Source organism: Pleurodeles waltl, chromosome 10, assembly GCF_031143425.1.
Source record: "Pleurodeles waltl isolate 20211129_DDA chromosome 10, aPleWal1.hap1.20221129, whole genome shotgun sequence".
In the NCBI taxonomy this organism is placed as follows: domain Eukaryota; kingdom Metazoa; phylum Chordata; class Amphibia; order Caudata; family Salamandridae; genus Pleurodeles; species Pleurodeles waltl.
Window position 1 is genome coordinate 552,172,622 of NC_090449.1, and position 19,737 is coordinate 552,192,358.

The following is a 19,737-nucleotide window of genomic DNA, read 5'->3' on the forward strand; positions in this document are numbered from 1 at the left end:
GCTTCCCCCCATTAGGGGTGGTGAAAAAATGGAGCAAAGAAATATAAGAGATTTCTTTCTGTGATTTTTTCAGCACTTATAACACCTGCTCAGAGCAGGCATTAGAAGGAGACTCTCATTAGTTTCAATAGGCCTCTGGGTGCTTTGCAGAATTAGCGTAAAAAATGTTGAAGCTAATCCTGCAAAGCGCCAGCCTAGCTTTAAAAATTCTGATGCTAGTTCCCTAACTAACGCCATGGTGAACCATATATTAAATACAACGCACACATGGTGGTGTTAGGCGGGCCCTAGGGACTGTAAGAAAAGTGGCACTGCACTAGGTACAAAGCCACTTTTCATAAATGATGGAGAGGGAGAGAAAATACCCCAAAACTGGCCCCATGATGCTTGTTTCCAGTCCAGAGAGAACTTGGCCTTGCAGTTTGGGCTGAACTGTTCCCATGGGGAGCAGGGTCAAGACTGATTTGCACATGGCTGGCTCTTAACTGGGATGGCATGGGTAACAAAAAGTCAATGGATTTACGTCCAGATCTTTGTACTGGGCCAAAGTGTGACATTGTTCAGCATTTTGTCCATCATTTGTACTGTTTCTACTAGTGTGTCTGTAGCACTGATTGTGCTGCCCATGTAAGTAGTCTTTAAACATGTTTCAGGCCGCTATTGCAGATCCTGTGTGTGCAGTTTAAACTGCCATGTCCACCTGGCTTTTAAAACTCTCTCCAAAGCCTTGAACTCATCTTTTCTTATGTATAAGTCACCCTGAAGTAGGCCCAAGGTAGCCCATAGGGCAGGGTGAGGTGTATTTAAAAGGTACTACATGTCCTAGTGGTGAAAAATTCTCAAATTTGTTTTTCACTACTGTGAGGCCTACTCCTCTCAAAGGATAATACTGGGGATTCCTCATTACATTTAATAAGCTGTAATTCCTGATTGAGAGGAGGTCTATCTGTCATTTTTAGTACCTGTGGAATTGTAATGATTAATCCTCTTTAACAATAAAGTTGGATTTATTGTTAGAATTTTGAAAATGCCACTTTTAGAATGTTGTCATTTTCCTGCTCTTAGTCCTGTGTGCCTGCAGCCTGTCTACAATAATTTCCTGAGATTCGATGATTGCTGGGCTTTGCTGTACTTTGTGCATTCCCTCTAGACAGCCACACACATCCCTGCATAAAAGCCATTGCACTGCTTTGAACCTGCGCATCCCCAACAAAGCCGATGCATAGCCACTACTGCATGGATGAAGTGTAACGCATCGCAGACTACCTAGCCTATTGCCTCTATTTCTTGGTGCATCTCCGACTTTGCGCAGCATGGAGCCCACACATCGCCTCCATCCTATGGACTGACGACAACACATTTCCTCTTCTGCTCTTTACATCTTCTTCGATGCAAACAAGGTACTTTTTCAGCAGGCCGAACTGTGTATCCAACCCTGACAACAAAACATTTCCTCTTCTGCTCTTCACATCTTCTTCAATGCAAACAAGGTACTTTTTCAGCAGGCCAAACTCTGTATCCAACCCACGCTTCATTGCGTTCGGCCTGAACCTTTAGATTTCACCCAGTCTAGAGCGACCAGATAGCCCCAGTTGGCGCTTTAGGCTCTAAATTTCAGTTTATTCTTTAAAAATTCATACCTCCAGTTCTACTTATTGAAGTTTTGTCTTTTTGGTCTTGTTTTTTCCATTAAAATCAGCCCTGTTTTTCTGACCAGGCGTGGGATCTTTTTGTTTGGTGTATTCATTGTGTTACTGGTAGAAGTGTTGCACAAATACTTAACACATTTCCTCTTCAGTTAAGCCTGACTGCTCTGTGCCAAGATACCAGGGGGCGAGAACAGGTTAATTTAGAGTGTGCTTGTAACACCCTGACTAGGATTGTGGTTTCTGCTTGGGCAGGGTCCATACCTCTTCTAACCAGAAACCCAATTTCTAAAATTTGTCTACTAAGGTTTGTGGTGTGGATTCATGCATAATTGATATATGGACTATAACAATTGTTGTGAGAGTACTAATATTAATTGGTTTTAATGGAGCCTATTGCGTAAAGGAGATTTTACTCAATAAAGTAATTTTTACTTACATACGTTTAAAGAAATTTGCTCAAAGGATACAATATGATGAACATAAAGTTTCTGGCACAATTTTGCGAACCTCGTCCACACAGCTGAGACACACAACACACTCAGATTGTCATTCTGATACTTTAATGCAGTGGCATTCACAACTTTAACAAATTCTTTATAGGTGCACTCTTATTGTCTATACAGCCATATCAACTATGGATAGATAATGTGAAATATTGTCTACGTATATTTTGATGTGAGAACAAATATTGAGGTGCATTGATTGATTTCAGAATTATTGTTGGTATACTCTGTCATTTTACATAGAGGAAGACATAATTCAATCATGTTAAACATAGAACTTTCAGTTAAAATAGAAAAAGCCAGACTTGAGATCCCAAACTTTGATCAACAGCAGCCAACAGTTGGGTTTCCAGATTGGTTCTAATGAGCCCTTCCAACCGATGAAGGGAAACTTCACTCCTCCCTAGAAAACTCACAGACATACATACCTACTGTTAGAAATGGGGTTTCTGGTTGGCTAGTGTATGCACCTAAGCCAGACAGAACCCACCCATTTTAGTCACGGCAAAGGAGTTACACGTCCAAGATAACCCCCTGCTCCCCCCCCCTTGGTAGCTTGGCAAGAGCAGTCAGGCCTCCCCCGGAGGCAATGTGTCAAGCACTTGCACAACACACACAACACACATGACGCACTATCCCCACTGTAGGAAAGTACCATCTTGCCTGGCATGTTACCCCCATTTTTCACTGTATATATGTTGTTTTAGTTGTATGTGTCACTGGAACCCTGGTAACCCAGGGCCCCAGTGCTCATAAGTGTGCCTGAATGTGTTACCTGTGTAGTGACTAACTGTCTCACTGAGGCTCTGCTAATCAGAACCTCAGTGGTTATGCTCTCTCATTTCTTTCCAAATTGTCACTGACAGGCTAGTGACCAATTTTACCAATTTACATTGGCTTACTGGAACACCCTTATAATTCCCTAGTATATGGTACTAAGGTACCCAGGGTATTGGGGTTCCAGGAGATCCCTATGGGCTGCAGCATTTCTTGTGCCACCCATAGGGAGCTCTGACAATTCTTACACAGGCCTGCCACTGCAGCCTGAGTGAAATAACGTCCACGTTATTTCACAGCCATTTTACACTGCACTTAAGTAACTTATAAGTCACCTATATGTCTAACCTTTACCTGGTAAAGGTTAGGTGCAAAGTTACTTAGTGTGAGGGCACCCTGGCACTAGCCAAGGTGCCCCCACATTGTTCAGAGCCAATTTCCCTGAACTTTGTGAGTGCGGGGACACCATTACACGCGTGCACTACATATAGGTCACTACCTATATGTAGCTTCACAATGGTAACTCCGAATATGGCCATGTAACATGTCTATGATCATGGAATTGCCCCCTCTATGCCATCCTGGCATAGTTGGCACAATCCCATGATCCCAGTGGTCTGTAGCACAGACCCTGGTACTGCCAGACTGCCCTTCCTGGGGTTTCACTGCAGCTGCTGCTGCTGCCAACCCCTCAGACAGGCAGCTGCCCTCCTGGGGTCCAGCCAGGCCTGGCCCAGGATGGCAGAACAAAGAACTTCCTCTGAGAGAGGGTGTGACACCCTCTCCCTTTGGAAAATGGTGTGAAGGCAGGGGAGGAGTAGCCTCCCCCAGCCTCTGGAAATGCTTTGTTGGGCACAGAGGTGCCCAATTCTGCATAAGCCAGTCTACACCGGTTCAGGGACCCCTTAGCCCCTGCTCTGGCGCAAAACTGGACAAAGGAAAGGGGAGTGACCACTCCCCTGACCTGCACCTCCCCTGGGAGGTGTCCAGAGCTCCTCCAGTGTGCTCCAGACCTCTGCCATCTTGGAAACAGAGGTGCTGCTGGCACACTGGACTGCTCTGAGTGGCCAGTGCCACCAGGTGACGTCAGAGACTCCTTGTGATAGGCTTCTTCAGGTGTTGCTAGCCTATCCTCTCTCCTAGGTAGCCAAACCCTCTTTTCTGGCTATTTAGGGTCTCTGTCTCTGGGGAAACTTCAGATAACGAATGCATGAGCTCAGCCGAGTTCCTCTGCATCTCTCTCTTCACCTTCTGATAAGGAATCAACTGCTGACCGCGCTGGAAGCCTGCAAACCTGCAACATAGTAGCAAAGACGACTACTGCAACTCTGTAACGCTGATCCTGCCGCCTTCTCGACTGTTTTCCTGCTTGTGCATGCTGTGGGGGTAGCCTGCCTCCTCTCTGCACCAGAAGCTCCGAAGAAATCTCCCGTGGGTCGACGGAATCTTCCCCCTGCAACCGCAGGCACCAAAAAGCTGCATCACCGGTCCCTTGGGTCTCCTCTCAGCACGACGAGCGAGGTCCCTCGAATCCAGCGACTCTGTCCAAGTGACCCCCACAGTCCAGTGACTCTTCAGCCCAAGTTTGGTGGAGGTAAGTCCTTGCCTCACCTCGCTGGGCTGCATTGCTGGGAACCGCGACTTTGCAGCTACTCCGGCCCCTGTGCACTTCCAGCGGAAATCCTTTGTGCACAGCCAATCCTGGGTCCACGGCATTCTAACCTGCATTGCACGACTTTCTAAGTTGGTCTCCGGCGACGTGGGACTCCTTTGTGCAACTTCGGCAAGCACCATTTCATGCATCCTTGTAGTGCCTGTTTCTGGCACTTCTACGGGTGCTACCTGCTTTAGTGAGGGCTCTTTGTCTTGCACGACGTCCCCTCTCTCTTCAGGTCCAATTTGCGACCTCCTGGTCCCTCCTGGGCCCCAGCAGCGTCCAAAAACGCCAAATGCACGATTTGCAGCTAGCAAGGCTTGTTGGCGTTCTTTCGGCGGGAAAACACTTCTGCACGACTCTCCAAGGCGAGAGGGATCCGTCCACCAAAGGGGAAGTCTCTAGCCCTTTTTGTTCCTGCAGAAACCTCAGCTTCTTCTGTCCAGTAGAAGCTTCTTTGCACCCGCAGCTGGCATTTCCTGGGCATCTGCCCATCTCCGACTTGCTTGTGACTTTTGGACTTGGTCACCTTGTTCCACAGGTACCCGAGATTGGAAATCCACAGTTGTTGCATTGCTGGTTTGTGTCTTTCCTGCATTATTCCTCTAACACGACTTATTTGTCCTTAGGGGAACTTTAGTGCCCTTTGCACTCACTTTTCAGGGTCTTGGGGAGGGTTATTTTTCTAACTCTCACTATTTTCTAATAGTCCCAGCGACCCTCTACAAGGTCACATAGGTTTGGGGTCCATTCGTGGTTCGCATTCCACTTTTGGAGTATATGGTTTGTGTTGCCCCTATCCCTATGTTTCCCCATTGCATCCTATTGTAACTATACATTGTTTGCACTGTTTTCTAAGACTATACTGCATATTTTTGCTATTGTGTATATATATCTTGTGTATATTTCCTATCCTCTCACTGAGGGTACACTCTAAGATACTTTGGCATATTGTCATAAAAATAAAGTACCTTTATTTTTAGTATAACTGTGTATTGTGTTTTCTTATGATATTGTGCATATGACACTAAGTGGTACTGTAGTAGCTTCACACGTCTCCTAGTTCAGCCTAAGCTGCTCTGCTAAGCTACCATTATCTATCAGCCTAAGCTGCTAGACACCCTATACACTAATAAGGGATAACTGGGCCTGGTGCAAGGTGCAAGTACCCCTTGGTACTCACTACAAGCCAGTCCAGCCTCCTACATTGGTTGTGCAGTGGTGGGATAAGTGCTTGAGACTACTTACCACTCTTGTCATTGTACTTTTCATAGGAGAAAAATATACAAAACAAGGTCAGTGTATATACACATAGCCAAAAAGTTTTGCATTTCCTCTTTTCACTCTTTTCTAAGTGCTGAAAAGTACTCCTAAACTTTCAAAAAGTTCTTAAAAGTTTAAAAAGTTTTTTCTGTCTTTCCAAAAAGTTCTGAAAACGTTTTTCTCTTTTTCTATCACTTTAACTCTCTCTAAAAAATGTCTGGCACAGGCCAAAGTGTTGATCTGTCCAAACTTGCATATGACAACCTTAGCTGGAAAAGAGCAAGGAGTCTCTGTATAGAGAGAGGTTTGAGTGTAGGGAAGAATCCTGCCTTGGAACTGTTACTTAACATGCTTAGAGAACAGGATAAGGCCATAGGTGCCCCATCTGTTGAAAAAGTACCTAATAGTTCCCAATCTGATTCAGGGACTCCCCCACGAAAAGATTCAGGAAAGAAACTTCCTAGCCTGCCCATTACTAGACAATCTAGCATAGATGGTAATGATGATGAGCCACACCAAATAAATAGTGTTGTCTCACATCATAGCAAAAGCATTTATTCTCACCATACTGGTAGTAATGTTTCTGTAAACCAAGCTGTTAAGTTGGCTTCTGTAAGGGACAGGTCTCCTTCTGTTCATTCCCATCATAGCTCTGTTTCTAGAAATGTCCCTCCCACCAACCCTGATGACAGAATGTTAGAGAGGGAACTCAATAAGTTGAGGGTGGAACAAACCAGACTGAAGCTTAAAAACCAACAGCTGGATTTGGATAGACAGTCTTTTGAATTAGAGAAGGAAAGCCAGAAGTTGGGTTTAGATACCCATGGTGGCAGCAGCAGTATTCCCCATAGTCATCCTGCAAAAGAGCATGATTCCAGGAATCTGCACAAGATAGTTCCCCCTTATAAGGAGGGGGATGACATTAACAAGTGGTTTGCTGCACTTGAGAGGGCCTGTGTTGTACAGGATGTCCCTCAAAGGCAGTGGGCTGCTATCCTATGGCTATCATTTAGTGGAAAAGGTAGGGATAGGCTCCTTACTGTGAAAGAAAATGATGCTAATAATTTCAAAGTTCTTAAGAATGCACTCCTGGATGGTTATGGCTTAACCACTGAACAGTACAGGATAAAGTTCAGAGAGACCAAAAAGGAGTCTTCACAAGACTGGGTTGATTTCATTGACCAGGCAGTGAAGGCCTTGGAGGGGTGGTTACATGGCAGTAAAGTTACTGATTATGACAGCCTGTATAACTTAATCCTGAGAGAGCATATTCTTAATAATTGTGTGTCTGATTTGTTGCACCAGTACTTGGTGGACTCTGATCTGACCTCTCCCCAAGAATTGGGAAAGAAGGCAGACAAATGGGTCAGAACAAGAGTGAACAGAAAAGTTCATACAGGGGGTGACAAAGATGGCAACAAAAAGAAGGATGGTAAGTCTTCTGACAAGGGTGGGGACAAATCTAAAAATGAGTCTTCATCAGGCCCACAAAAACACTCTGGTGGGGGTGGTGGGTCCAAATCCTCCTTTAATCAGAACAAGGAAAAGAAACCATGGTGCTATTTATGTAAAATAAAAGGCCATTGGACAACAGATCCCAGTTGTCCAAAGAAAGACACCACAGCTCCTACCACTACAACCCCTACTGCTACACCTAGTGTCCCTACTAATAGCAGTGGTGGTGGGAGCAAACCTACTAATAGCCAATCCAAGGGAGTAGCTGGGCTCACTTTTGGTAATTTAGTTGGGGTTGGTCTGATTAGGGAGACCACAGAGGCTACTTTAGTCTCTGAAGGGGCTATTGATTTAGCCACTTTGGTTGCTTGCCCCCATAACTTGGAGAAGTACAAGCAACTAACCCTAATAAATGGTGTTGAGGTCCAGGCCTACAGGGACACAGGTGCCAGTGTCACAATGGTGATTGAGAAACTGGTGCACCCTGAACAACACATACTTGGACACCAGTACCAAGTAACCGATGCTCACAACATAACACAAAGCCACCCCATGGCTGTTGTAAATCTCAACTGGGGGGGGGGGTAACTGGTCCAAAGAAAGTTGTGGTAGCTTCAGATTTACCTGTAGACTGTCTATTAGGGAATGATTTGGAGACATCAGCTTGGTCAGATGTGGAGTTGGAGGCCCATGCAGCAATGCTGGGCATTCCAGGGCATATTTTTGCTTTGACAAGGGCTCAGGCCAAAAAGCAAAAAGGACAGGGAAGCTTGGATCCTGGAACAATGGACCAAGTGCTCCCTAAAGCTAGGGCTAGTAGAAGCAAACCACTTCCTACTATCCCTCCCTCTACAGTGGATTCAACTTCTGAGGAAGAAGAATTCCCTCCCTTTGCAGAACCTACACCAGAGGAGCTGGAAGCAGACACTGCTGAGCTTTTGGGTGAAGGGGGGCCTGCCAGGGAGGAGCTGAGTGTGGCACAGCAAACCTGTCCCACATTAGAGGGTCTCAGACAACAAGCTGTCAAACAGGCTAATGGGGATGTCAGGGACTCTCACAGAGTTTACTGGGAGGACAACCTCTGGTACACTGAGCATAGGGATCCTAAACCTGGAGCTGCCAGGAGATTAGTGATTCCTCAGGAGTACAGAAAGTTCCTCCTAACACTGGCACATGACATTCCCCTAGCTGGGCACCTGGGTCAAATGAAAACTTGGGACAGATTGGTTCCATTGTTTCATTGGCCTAGGATGTCTGAGGACACAAAGGAATTGTGTAAGTCCTGTGAAACCTGTCAAGCCAGTGGTAAGACAGGTGGCACTCCAAAGGCACCCCTTATCCCACTGCCTGTGGTTGGGGTTCCCTTTGAAAGGGTAGGGGTTGACATAGTTGGCCCCCTTGACCCTCCTACTGCTTCAGGCAATAGGTTTATCTTGGTGGTAGTGGACCATGCCACAAGATATCCTGAAGCTATTCCTTTAAAGACCACTACAGCACCTGCAGTGGCAAAGGCCCTCCTGGGAATATTTTCCAGGGTGGGCTTCCCAAAGGAAGTGGTATCAGACAGGGGAAGCAATTTCATGTCTGCATACTTAAAGGCCATGTGGAAGGAGTGTGGTGTAACGTACAAGTTCACAACACCCTATCATCCACAAACTAATGGACTGGTGGAGAGATTTAATAAAACTCTCAAGGGCATGATTATGGGTCTCCCTGAAAAACTCCACAGGAGATGGGATATCCTTCTACCATGCCTCCTTTTTGCCTACAGGGAGGTACCCCAGAAAGGAGTGGGCTTCAGCCCCTTTGAACTTCTTTTTGGACACCCTGTTAGGGGTCCACTCACACTTGTAAAGGAGGGTTGGGAACAACCTTTAAAAGCTCCTAAGCAGGATATTGTGGACTATGTACTTGGCCTCAGATCAAGGATGGCTGAGTACATGAAAAAGGCCAGTAAAAACCTTCAGGCCAGCCAAGAGCTCCAGAAGCAATGGCATGATCAGAAGGCTGTTTTGGTTCAGTACCAACCAGGGCAGAAAGTGTGGGTCTTGGAGCCTGTGGCCCCAAGAGCACTCCAAGATAAATGGAGTGGACCACACACAATTGTTGAAAAGAAGGGTGAAGTCACCTACTTGGTTGACTTAGGCACTGCCACGAGTCCCCTTAGGGTGCTCCATGTCAACCGCCTGAAACCCTACTATGACAGGGCTGATCTCACCCTGCTCATGGCAACTGATGAGGGACAGGAAGAAGACAGTGATCCTCTACCTGATCTCTTCTCTTCCACAGAACAAGATGCTCTTGTGGAAGGTGTAGTTTTGGCTGATTGTCTTACTGCTGAGCAGAAAGATAATTGCATAAATCTCCTAGGACAATTTTCAGAACTCTTCTCTACTGTGCCAGGCACCACTTCTTGGTGTGAGCACACTATAGATACTGGAGACAGTTTACCTGTCAAAAGTAAGATCTATAGGCAGCCTGACCATGTCAGGGACTGCATAAAGCAAGAAGTTCAGAAAATGTTGGAACTAGGAGTGGTTGAGCACTCTGACAGTCCATGGGCTTCTCCTGTGGTACTGGTACCAAAACCCAATTCTAAAGATGGAAAGAAGGAAATGAGGTTTTGTGTAGACTATAGAGGTCTCAACTTGGTAACCAAAACTGATGCTCACCCTATACCCAGGGCAGATGAGCTCATAGATACACTGGCATCTGCCAAGTATCTAAGCACTTTTGATTTGACTGCAGGGTATTGGCAGATCAAATTGTCAGAAGATGCTAAACCTAAGACTGCATTTTCTACCATTGGAGGACATTACCAGTTTACTGTAATGCCTTTTGGTTTGAAAAATGCACCTGCCACTTTTCAGAGGTTGGTGAACACAGTCCTGCAAGGGCTGGAAGCTTTCAGTGCAGCATATTTGGACGATATAGCTGTCTTTAGCTCCAGCTGGGATGATCACCTGGTCCACCTATGGAAAGTTTTGGAGGCCCTGCAAAAGGCAGGCCTCACTATCAAGGCTTCAAAGTGCCAGATAGGGCAGGGTAAGGTGGTTTATCTGGGACACCTTGTTGGTGGGGAACAGATTGCACCACTTCAGGGGAAAATCCAAACTATTATTGATTGGGTTCCCCCTACCACTCAGACTCAGGTGAGAGCCTTCCTAGGCCTCACTGGGTATTACAGGAGGTTCATTAAGAACTATGGCTCCATTGCAGCCCCTCTTAATGACCTCACTTCCAAGAAAATGCCTAAAAAGGTATTATGGACAGCAAGCTGTCAGAAAGCTTTTGAGGAGCTGAAGCAGGCCATGTGCTCTGCACCTGTCCTGAAAAGCCCTTGTTACTCTAAAAAATTCTATGTCCAAGCTGATGCATCTGAATTAGGAGTAGGGGCAGTCCTATCACAACTTAATTCTGAGGGCCAGGATCAACCTGTTGCTTTTATTAGTAGGAGGTTGACCCCTAGAGAAAAGCGTTGGTCTGCCATTGAGAGGGAGGCCTTTGCTGTGGTCTGGGCTCTGAAGAAGTTGAGGCCATACCTGTTTGGCACTCACTTCATTGTTCAGACAGACCACAAACCTCTACTTTGGCTAAAACAAATGAAAGGTGAAAATCCTAAATTGTTGAGGTGGTCCATATCCCTACAGGGAATGGACTATACAGTGGAACATAGACCTGGGAGTAGCCACTCCAATGCAGATGGACTCTCCAGATATTTCCACTTAGACAATGAAGACTCATCAGGTCATGGCTAGTCTTATTGTCCTTCGTTTGGGGGGGGGGTTGTGTAGGAAAGTACCATCTTGCCTGGCATGTTACCCCCATTTTTCACTGTATATATGTTGTTTTAGTTGTATGTGTCACTGGGACCCTGGTAACCCAGGGCCCCAGTGCTCATAAGTGTGCCTGAATGTGTTACCTGTGTAGTGACTAACTGTCTCACTGAGGCTCTGCTAATCAGAACCTCAGTGGTTATGCTCTCTCATTTCTTTCCAAATTGTCACTGACAGGCTAGTGACCATTTTTACCAATTTACATTGGCTTACTGGAACACCCTTATAATTCCCTAGTATATGGTACTAAGGTACCCAGGGTATTGGGGTTCCAGGAGATCCCTATGGGCTGCAGCATTTCTTGTGCCACCCATAGGGAGCTCTGACAATTCTTACACAGGCCTGCCACTGCAGCCTGAGTGAAATAATGTCCACGTTATTTCACAGCCATTTTACACTGCACTTAAGTAACTTATAAGTCACCTATATGTCTAACCTTTACCTGGTAAAGGTTAGGTGCAAAGTTACTTAGTGTGAGGGCACCCTGGCACTAGCCAAGGTGCCCCCACATTGTTCAGAGCCAATTTCCCTGAACTTTGTGAGTGCGGGGACACCATTACACGCGTGCACTACATATAGGTCACTACCTATATGTAGCTTCACAATGGTAACTCCGAATATGACCATGTAACATGTCTAAGATCATGGAATTGCCCCCTCTATGCCATCCTGGCATAGTTGGCACAATCCCATGATCCCAGTGGTCTGTAGCACAGACCCTGGTACTGCCAGACTGCCCTTCCTGGGGTTTCACTGCAGCTGCTGCTGCTGCCAACCCCTCAGACAGGCAGCTGCCCTCCTGGGGCCCAGCCAGGCCTGGCCCAGGATGGCAGAACAAAGAACTTCCTCTGAGAGAGGGTGTGACACCCTCTCCCTTTGGAAAATGGTGTGAAGGCAGGGGAGGAGTAGCCTCCCCCAGCCTCTGGAAATGCTTTGTTGGGCACAGAGGTGCCCAATTCTGCATAAGCCAGTCTACACCGGTTCAGGGACCCCTTAGCCCCTGCTCTGGCGCGAAACTGGACAAAGGAAAGGGGAGTGACCACTCCCCTGACCTGCACCTCCCCTGGGAGGTGTCCAGAGCTCCTCCAGTGTGCTCCAGACCTCTGCCATCTTGGAAACAGAGGTGCTGCTGGCACACTGGACTGCTCTGAGTGGCCAGTGCCACCAGGTGACGTCAGAGACTCCTTGTGATAGGCTCCTTCAGGTGTTGCTAGCCTATCCTCTCTCCTAGGTAGCCAAACCCTCTTTTCTGGCTATTTAGGGTCTCTGTCTCTGGGGAAACTTCAGATAATGAATGCATGAGCTCAGCCGAGTTCCTCTGCATCTCTCTCTTCACCTTCTGATAAGGAATCGACTGCTGACCGCGCTGGAAGCCTGCAAACCTGCAACATAGTAGCAAAGACGACTACTGCAACTCTGTAACGCTGATCCTGCCGCCTTCTCGACTGTTTTCCTGCTTGTGCATGCTGTGGGGGTAGCCTGCCTCCTCTCTGCACCAGAAGCTCCGAAGAAATCTCCCGCGGGTCGACGGAATCTTCGCCCTGCAACCGCAGGCACCAAAAAGCTGCATCACCGGTCCCTTGGGTCTCCTCTCAGCACGACGAGCGAGGTCCCTCGAATCCAGCGACTCTGTCCAAGTGACCCCCACAGTCCAGTGACTCTTCAGCCCAAGTTTGGTGGAGGTAAGTCCTTGCCTCACCTCGCTGGGCTGCATTGCTGGGAACCGCGACTTTGCAGCTACTCCGGCCCCTGTGCACTTCCGGTGGAAATCCTTTGTGCACAGCCAAGCCTGGGTCCACGGCACTCTAACCTGCATTGCACGACTTTCTAAGTTGGTCTCCGGCGACGTGGGACTCCTTTGTGCAACTTCGGCAAGCACCATTTCACGCATCCTTGTAGTGCCTGTTTCTGGCACTTATCCGGGTGCTACCTGCTTTAGTGAGGGCTCTTTGTCTTGCTCGACGTCCCCTCTCTCTTCAGGTCCAATTTGCGACCTCCTGGTCCCTCCTGGGCCCCAGCAGCATCCAAAAACGCCAAACGCACGATTTGCAGCTAGCAAGGCTTGTTGGCGTTCTTTCGGCGGGAAAACACTTCTGCACAACTCTCCAAGGCGAGAGGGATCCGTCCACCAAAGGGGAAGTCTCTAGCCCTTTTTGTTCCTGCAGAAACCTCAGCTTCTTCTGTCCAGTAGAAGCTTCTTTGCACCCGCAGCCGGCATTTCCTGGGCATCTGCCCATCTCCGACTTGCTTGTGACTTTTGGACTTGGTCCCCTTGTTCCACAGGTACCCGAGATTGGAAATCCACAGTTGTTGCATTGCTGGTTTGTGTCTTTCCTGCATTATTCCTCTAACACGACTTATTTGTCCTTAGGGGAACTTTAGTGCCCTTTGCACTCACTTTTCAGGGTCTTGGGGAGGGTTATTTTTCTAACTCTCACTATTTTCTAATAGTCCCAGCGACCCTCTACAAGGTCACATAGGTTTGGGGTCCATTCGTGGTTCGCATTCCACTTTTGGAGTATATGGTTTGTGTTGCCCCTATCCCTATGTTTCCCCATTGCATCCTATTGTAACTATACATTGTTTGCACTGTTTTCTAAGACTATACTGCATATTTTTGCTATTGTGTATATATATCTTGTGTATATTTCCTATCCTCTCACTGAGGGTACACTCTAAGATACTTTGGCATATTGTCATAAAAATAAAGTACCTTTATTTTTAGTATAACTGTGTATTGTGTTTTCTTATGATATTGTGCATATGACACTAAGTGGTACTGTAGTAGCTTCACACGTCTCCTAGTTCAGCCTAAGCTGCTCTGCTAAGCTACCATTATCTATCAGCCTAAGCTGCTAGACACCCTATACACTAATAAGGGATAACTGGGCCTGGTGCAAGGTGCAAGTACCCCTTGGTACTCACTACAAGCCAGTCCAGCCTCCTACACCCACCACAAAGAAACACAACACCAAGTTATATGAAAATATACTGTATTGTACACAACACAATTAGTAGACCAAACATCACATATCAGTAATATCCTGCTGCCTTAGCAGTTTTCACAACATTACACATTAGTTACTCTGCAAAACTAGCAGTAGTCACATATAATGCACAGGTTACTCAGTATTCTGCAACATAAGCAGTAGTCAGGAAAGACGTTATTACAACAAAGCACTTGTCATAAGAATATCATAAACACCTATATTAGGAGCAGTATAAAACGTATGGCAAGTCAGAAACTATATTAGCATGTTATGCCCATAAAAGGAAAATTTGCATACACATATGAAACAACCTAAAACAGGTAGGCAACATGTAAGTCAATAAAGTCTCTAACAAGAACTTATGTTATATATAATGTCTCTTAGGAGTACCTGGTTTAGATGAGGGCACCTCCAGTACCTGCAGCACGAAAATGGGCCCCCAGCACTCCTCTGTGCCAAAAGGGGGCCTCCTAAGAGTTCCAAGGACGATGGGAGTGGCACTCACCCCCTCTGCATTAATGACGCACCCCTCCTGGAGCCCGTGATCACTGGGTGACCCCCGGGCCTCAACCGGCCCTCACGAGGGGGGGCCAAAGTCAGCAAATGGCTTGCTTGAGTAACAGGCCCCTCCTGAGGCCCGTGATCTCTGAGGGGTCCCCCCAGGCCATCACCGGCCCTCCAAAAAGGGGGGGGGGGCAACACAAGATACATGCCCACAAGGGGCTTCCAAAATGGGACCGGCTGTGCAGGGAGCCTCTGGCGAGGCTTCCACTCCGTCCGGGGACCTGAAACTACTCAGTCGGGGTTCTGGTGTGGCAGGGAGAGGCTTCCTTCTCCCCTGTCCTTCCTAAAACCAAGAACAGGGGCCCAGTGGGGCGGGGGAGCCTCCAATGAGGCCTCCGTCCCCACCCAACGTCTGCAGCAACACTCGGAGGCCCGCCCAGCTGTCCGAGAGGGCAGGGACCAGAGTAGGTGCCTGACTATGCCCCGGGGGCACTCCTTGGAGCGCGCTTAACCCCGGGGGCACAATAGGAGCGCGCTCGCTCCAATCTTATTTTGGTGGTGCCCCTGTGGCACAATGAGATGGCGCGTCCTCGCACTCACAATGAGCAGCCTGTTCGGGCTGAGGCAGTGATCTTTCCACGGCACAATAAGCGCTTCACACAGCGCTTTACACTTATTGGTGAGCCCGGGTCACGGCGGTGATTCTGAGCAATTAAGGAGCGCTCACAAAGCGCATTAAGGAAAAGATTAAGCGCTTTCCAAAGCACTAGTTTTGTCAAGATGTGAAGCACTCCTCTTGCTTCACAGGGTTGCAGGAATCAGGGGCTACTGCAACCTGCCCTTGGGGAGCAGAGTTCAGGGAGAAAGGCCCACAGGTGGAGGGACCCAGCAACAGGCCAGCACAAAAAGGATGCAAGCAAGTGGCAAGTCCGTACAGTGACCAAGCAGGTCACAAGTCAGCACAGCAGCAGCAGTCCATGGGGGTCCCTGGTGAGTTCTTCAAGCATTTCTGTGTCCAGTTCCAAGATGTCTCAAAGATTTTCCAAAGTGTGGGGAAAACTCCCCTGTACTTATGCTCAGTTTTTTACAGTGTTTTACAATGGTAGGGGAGAGGAGGTTCCAACCAGTTACAACTGGTTCTGGGAGTGCCCTCCCCCAGCCCCAGCACGGGCTCCAAACATCAGTTGGGAGTAAACAACCATATTGTGTGAGGCCAGGGCACAGCCTGTACAAATGTAGGTGTGCCCCGCCTCTCCCTTCTTTCAGCCCAGGAAGACTATTCAGTATGTAGATGCACCTCTGTGACACCTCCCACCTCCCTGTGTACAGGCTGTATGCACAAAGCCCCAACTGTAACTCTGCCCAGACGTGGATTGGAGTCAAGCTGCCAAACACCAGAGTCATAAGCACAGAGAAATGCGCACTTTCCAGAAGTGACATTTCTGTAATAGTAATAAAAAATACACCTACACCAGTAAGCAGCATTTATTATCACCATTACAACCATACCAAACATGCCTACGCTATCCCTCATAAATCAGACAATACCCCTTACACACAAGGCAGGGCATTTCTAATGCAATCCTATGAAAAGGCAGCACTCACCAAGTTAGATTGTTTGCCACTACGAGGACAGGCCACACAATCTGGCACATGTCCTGCCTTCTACATACATGGCACCCTGCCCATAGGGCTAGCCAGGGCCTACCTTAGGTGTGACTTACATATAGTAAAAGGGGAGTTCTGGGCCTGGCAAGTAAGTTTAGATGCCAGGTCCCTGTGGCAGAAAACTGCGCACACAGGCCCTGCGCTAGCAGGCCTGAGACAGGTTTGAAAGTCTACTTCAGTGGGTGGCGCAAGCAGCGCTGCAGGCCCACTAGTAGCATTTAATTTACAGGCCCTGTGTATAGAGATACCACTGTACAAGGGACTTATAAGTAAATTAAATATGCCAATTAGGTATAAGCCAATCATACCAACTGTAGATGGGAGAGCTCCTGCACTTTAGCACTGATCAGCAGTGATAAAGTTCTCAGAGTCCTAGAGCCAACCGCGAGAAGTCATAAAAAATAGGATGGATTAGGAAAAAAGTCAGGGGATTAACCTGCCACAAGGGCCAGGTCCAACACCTACCATTAAATGAAAACTACAGAGAAAGCAAAAGCTAATTTAACAAGTGATATAACTATCCAGTGTACTAAGCTACTCTGTCGTGTGCAAGTGCTCTGTGGAGTGTAGATTAGTACAAGCCTCAAGAAGATAGGAATAGTATCCTCAAGTTGGCAAAGCAAATGTATTATTGTAACTCCAGCCCTACACTATTTGAGGACTTCGCAACTTTACCCCATATAGACCAGGAGGTTTATTTACAACTGTAATTCTAATCTGGAATATTTTGGGGAAAGTTAATAATTTCCCAAGTTTTTAAGAAATGGGTAGAAACTTTTTAGATTTGGATTGCTGAGAGACGCTGCCCTATGGGTGTCACCCTAGACAAAAAAACTAAAATACCCCTTACTGCCTTCAAGCTAACCTGTATTCTCGAGCATGGTCAAAGATTCGATTGAAAGCGCAGATCAAAAAAAAATTACTTGTGCTGACTAGTAACAGCTCACGTGACACACAATAGATAGCACTGTGCAGAGAAGATACTGCAATGAACACGAGGGCGAATTCTTGTCAGGATAAAATGGTTGGCATCTTGCTAGCTAATATGTATGTAAAAAACACCTATTTGGTATGCTACGCATGTGGAATACGCTACTCATGGTTTCCTATGCAAGTGAAATACGTAACTGCATCTCAATTTTCTGTTCAATTTCCTTTGCATTTATAGAATATTACCTTGTAAGTGAGGGCATCTATGCTCCTCTCGATGATGTTATTGTCAATGCCTTTCATTATGTAGTTAGGAGTATCATTTAAGATTCCTTTGGTTGAATCGCTCAGATATTATGCAAAAAAGAGTCTCTGATGGCAATCAATATGCCCCTCACATTGTAAATTACACAAGCGAATGTCATTTATTTGCTTCATTTTTTTGCGTCTGTACTGTTGAGAGTTTAGCTCTTATACGTAGTTGGGGGTTTAGATAGAAGAAGATATTTTAAATTATGCAGCACTGGTTTACCAATTGATGTAGGAGGGTTGGCAAAATTTTGCATCAAGAAAATAAAGTTGTGTTCAATAATATAGCACATTCTGTGGCAATAATATTGTTTGGGTACACAATAATTTAGTCTAGGCATATATTTCACCTCCTTACCACCGGTTTAAAACATTAATGCAACAAGCAACAACTGAAGGGATACTGGTTAACTTTTGCAAAAGGTATGCCACTGCACTGTACCAGTATGGCACTCTTTTTAGTATATTTGATGCGTTTGAGCAAGAAAAAACATTTTTGTTGAAATCTGCAAATTATGCAGCAGGTAACTGAGTATTTGACAAGTGTGGTAAATTCATAATTACTTGTAAAACACTCGGATTCCAGAATTTCCTAATCCCAGTGACTCTGCTTATCATAAATATGATTTCAGTATTGAACAAACTTTACGCGGGGCCCCAGATTTACCAAATTAACACGCAGGGGAGTACAGCAGCGAAAAATTCTGTGCTGTGTGAGAACGAACGAGAAGGAGAGTGTCATATTTACAGAAATATGTCACTCCCCTCCCATCTCCCTAGCAGCAGTGCAGAAATATGCTGACATGCACCATGCACACACCTTTGAACCATAGTGCAAGGGTGTCTGAGTGACTCTAGTAACTCAGGTTTTGTACTGTAAGGGTAGCCTTCCAGTAACAAACACTATACTTAGACATACTTTAAAGCTCGGTACAGCGCAACATGCACACAAATTCGGAAAATAAAATAAAATAAAAATAAAAGTATTTCTCCGTGATAGCGCCTAGTTGGAATGAGTGCTATTTTTTACGCAAAATCCTGTTTAATTTTTGTGGTAAGTAATGTTTTGGGGCAAAAACCTTGGGTAGTTGCATCGGAATGCCCATGCACCACCCATGGAATGCCCCTTGGCACTAAGTAATGCAAAGCATTGTTAGGCGCTGCTTTGAGTTACTTTTAAATGATTTTCCAGCGCAAAGTAAATAAGTACAAAAGGTTTTTGCATTGATTTGCTTTTCTTTCTCTCACTTCAAAGTGAGAGGATTTACGTGACAATCTTGTTGGATACTGGGGTGTGCTGGAGGAAAGGCTTTAGGATGTTATTTTGTTGTAGCACAAAAGAAAATGTAAATGCCAGTAAATTAACTGTACAAATAATTCAGAATATATCAGAATTGCAAAAGCACAAATGAAGCAAATTTTTTGTAATTCTGAAGTGAGCTGAAAACAAATATTTTAATATGATCAAAACAAATCATTGCACTAGGTAATGCCATTTCCACACATGATTATTTGTGCGCTGTGTAGTTTCATCTGTAAAATTATATGCCTGTGCAAACGTAATGATTATTTCGATTGAAAATGTGTTGACTGTATTGGCAGTGTGCTACCACACCATTCCTGCTCCTCTTCATGCAAGTTCACTCTACAACACTCTACTCCACGCTAAGCAACTCCATTCTATGACACTCTACGGCACTCCACTCAATAACACTCTACTCCACAATACTCTATGACTCTATACTCCAATCTATGGTAAGCCACTCTACTCTATTCTGTGCCACTATATTCCACTCTACTCCACTATATGCCCCTCCACTATACACCACTTAACTCTACAACAGTCCATGACACTCTACACCACTCCACTTTACAACACTCTACGACACTCTACTCTACATCACTCCACACTACACCACTCCAGTCTATCCAGCTCTATGCCACTCTACTCCATTCTATGACACTCCACCCCACTCTATGATGCTCCATTTTGTGCCACTCTATGCTGCTCCACTTTACAACACTCAACTCTATGACACTCTATACCACACTCCCCTCTATGACACTATACTCTGCTCTATGCCATGCCACTCCACTCTATGCCACTACACTCTTATCCACTCTACTCCACTCTAAACCACTACACCATGCAATACTCTACTCTATGACAATCCATTTAATGCCACTCCACTCTACTCC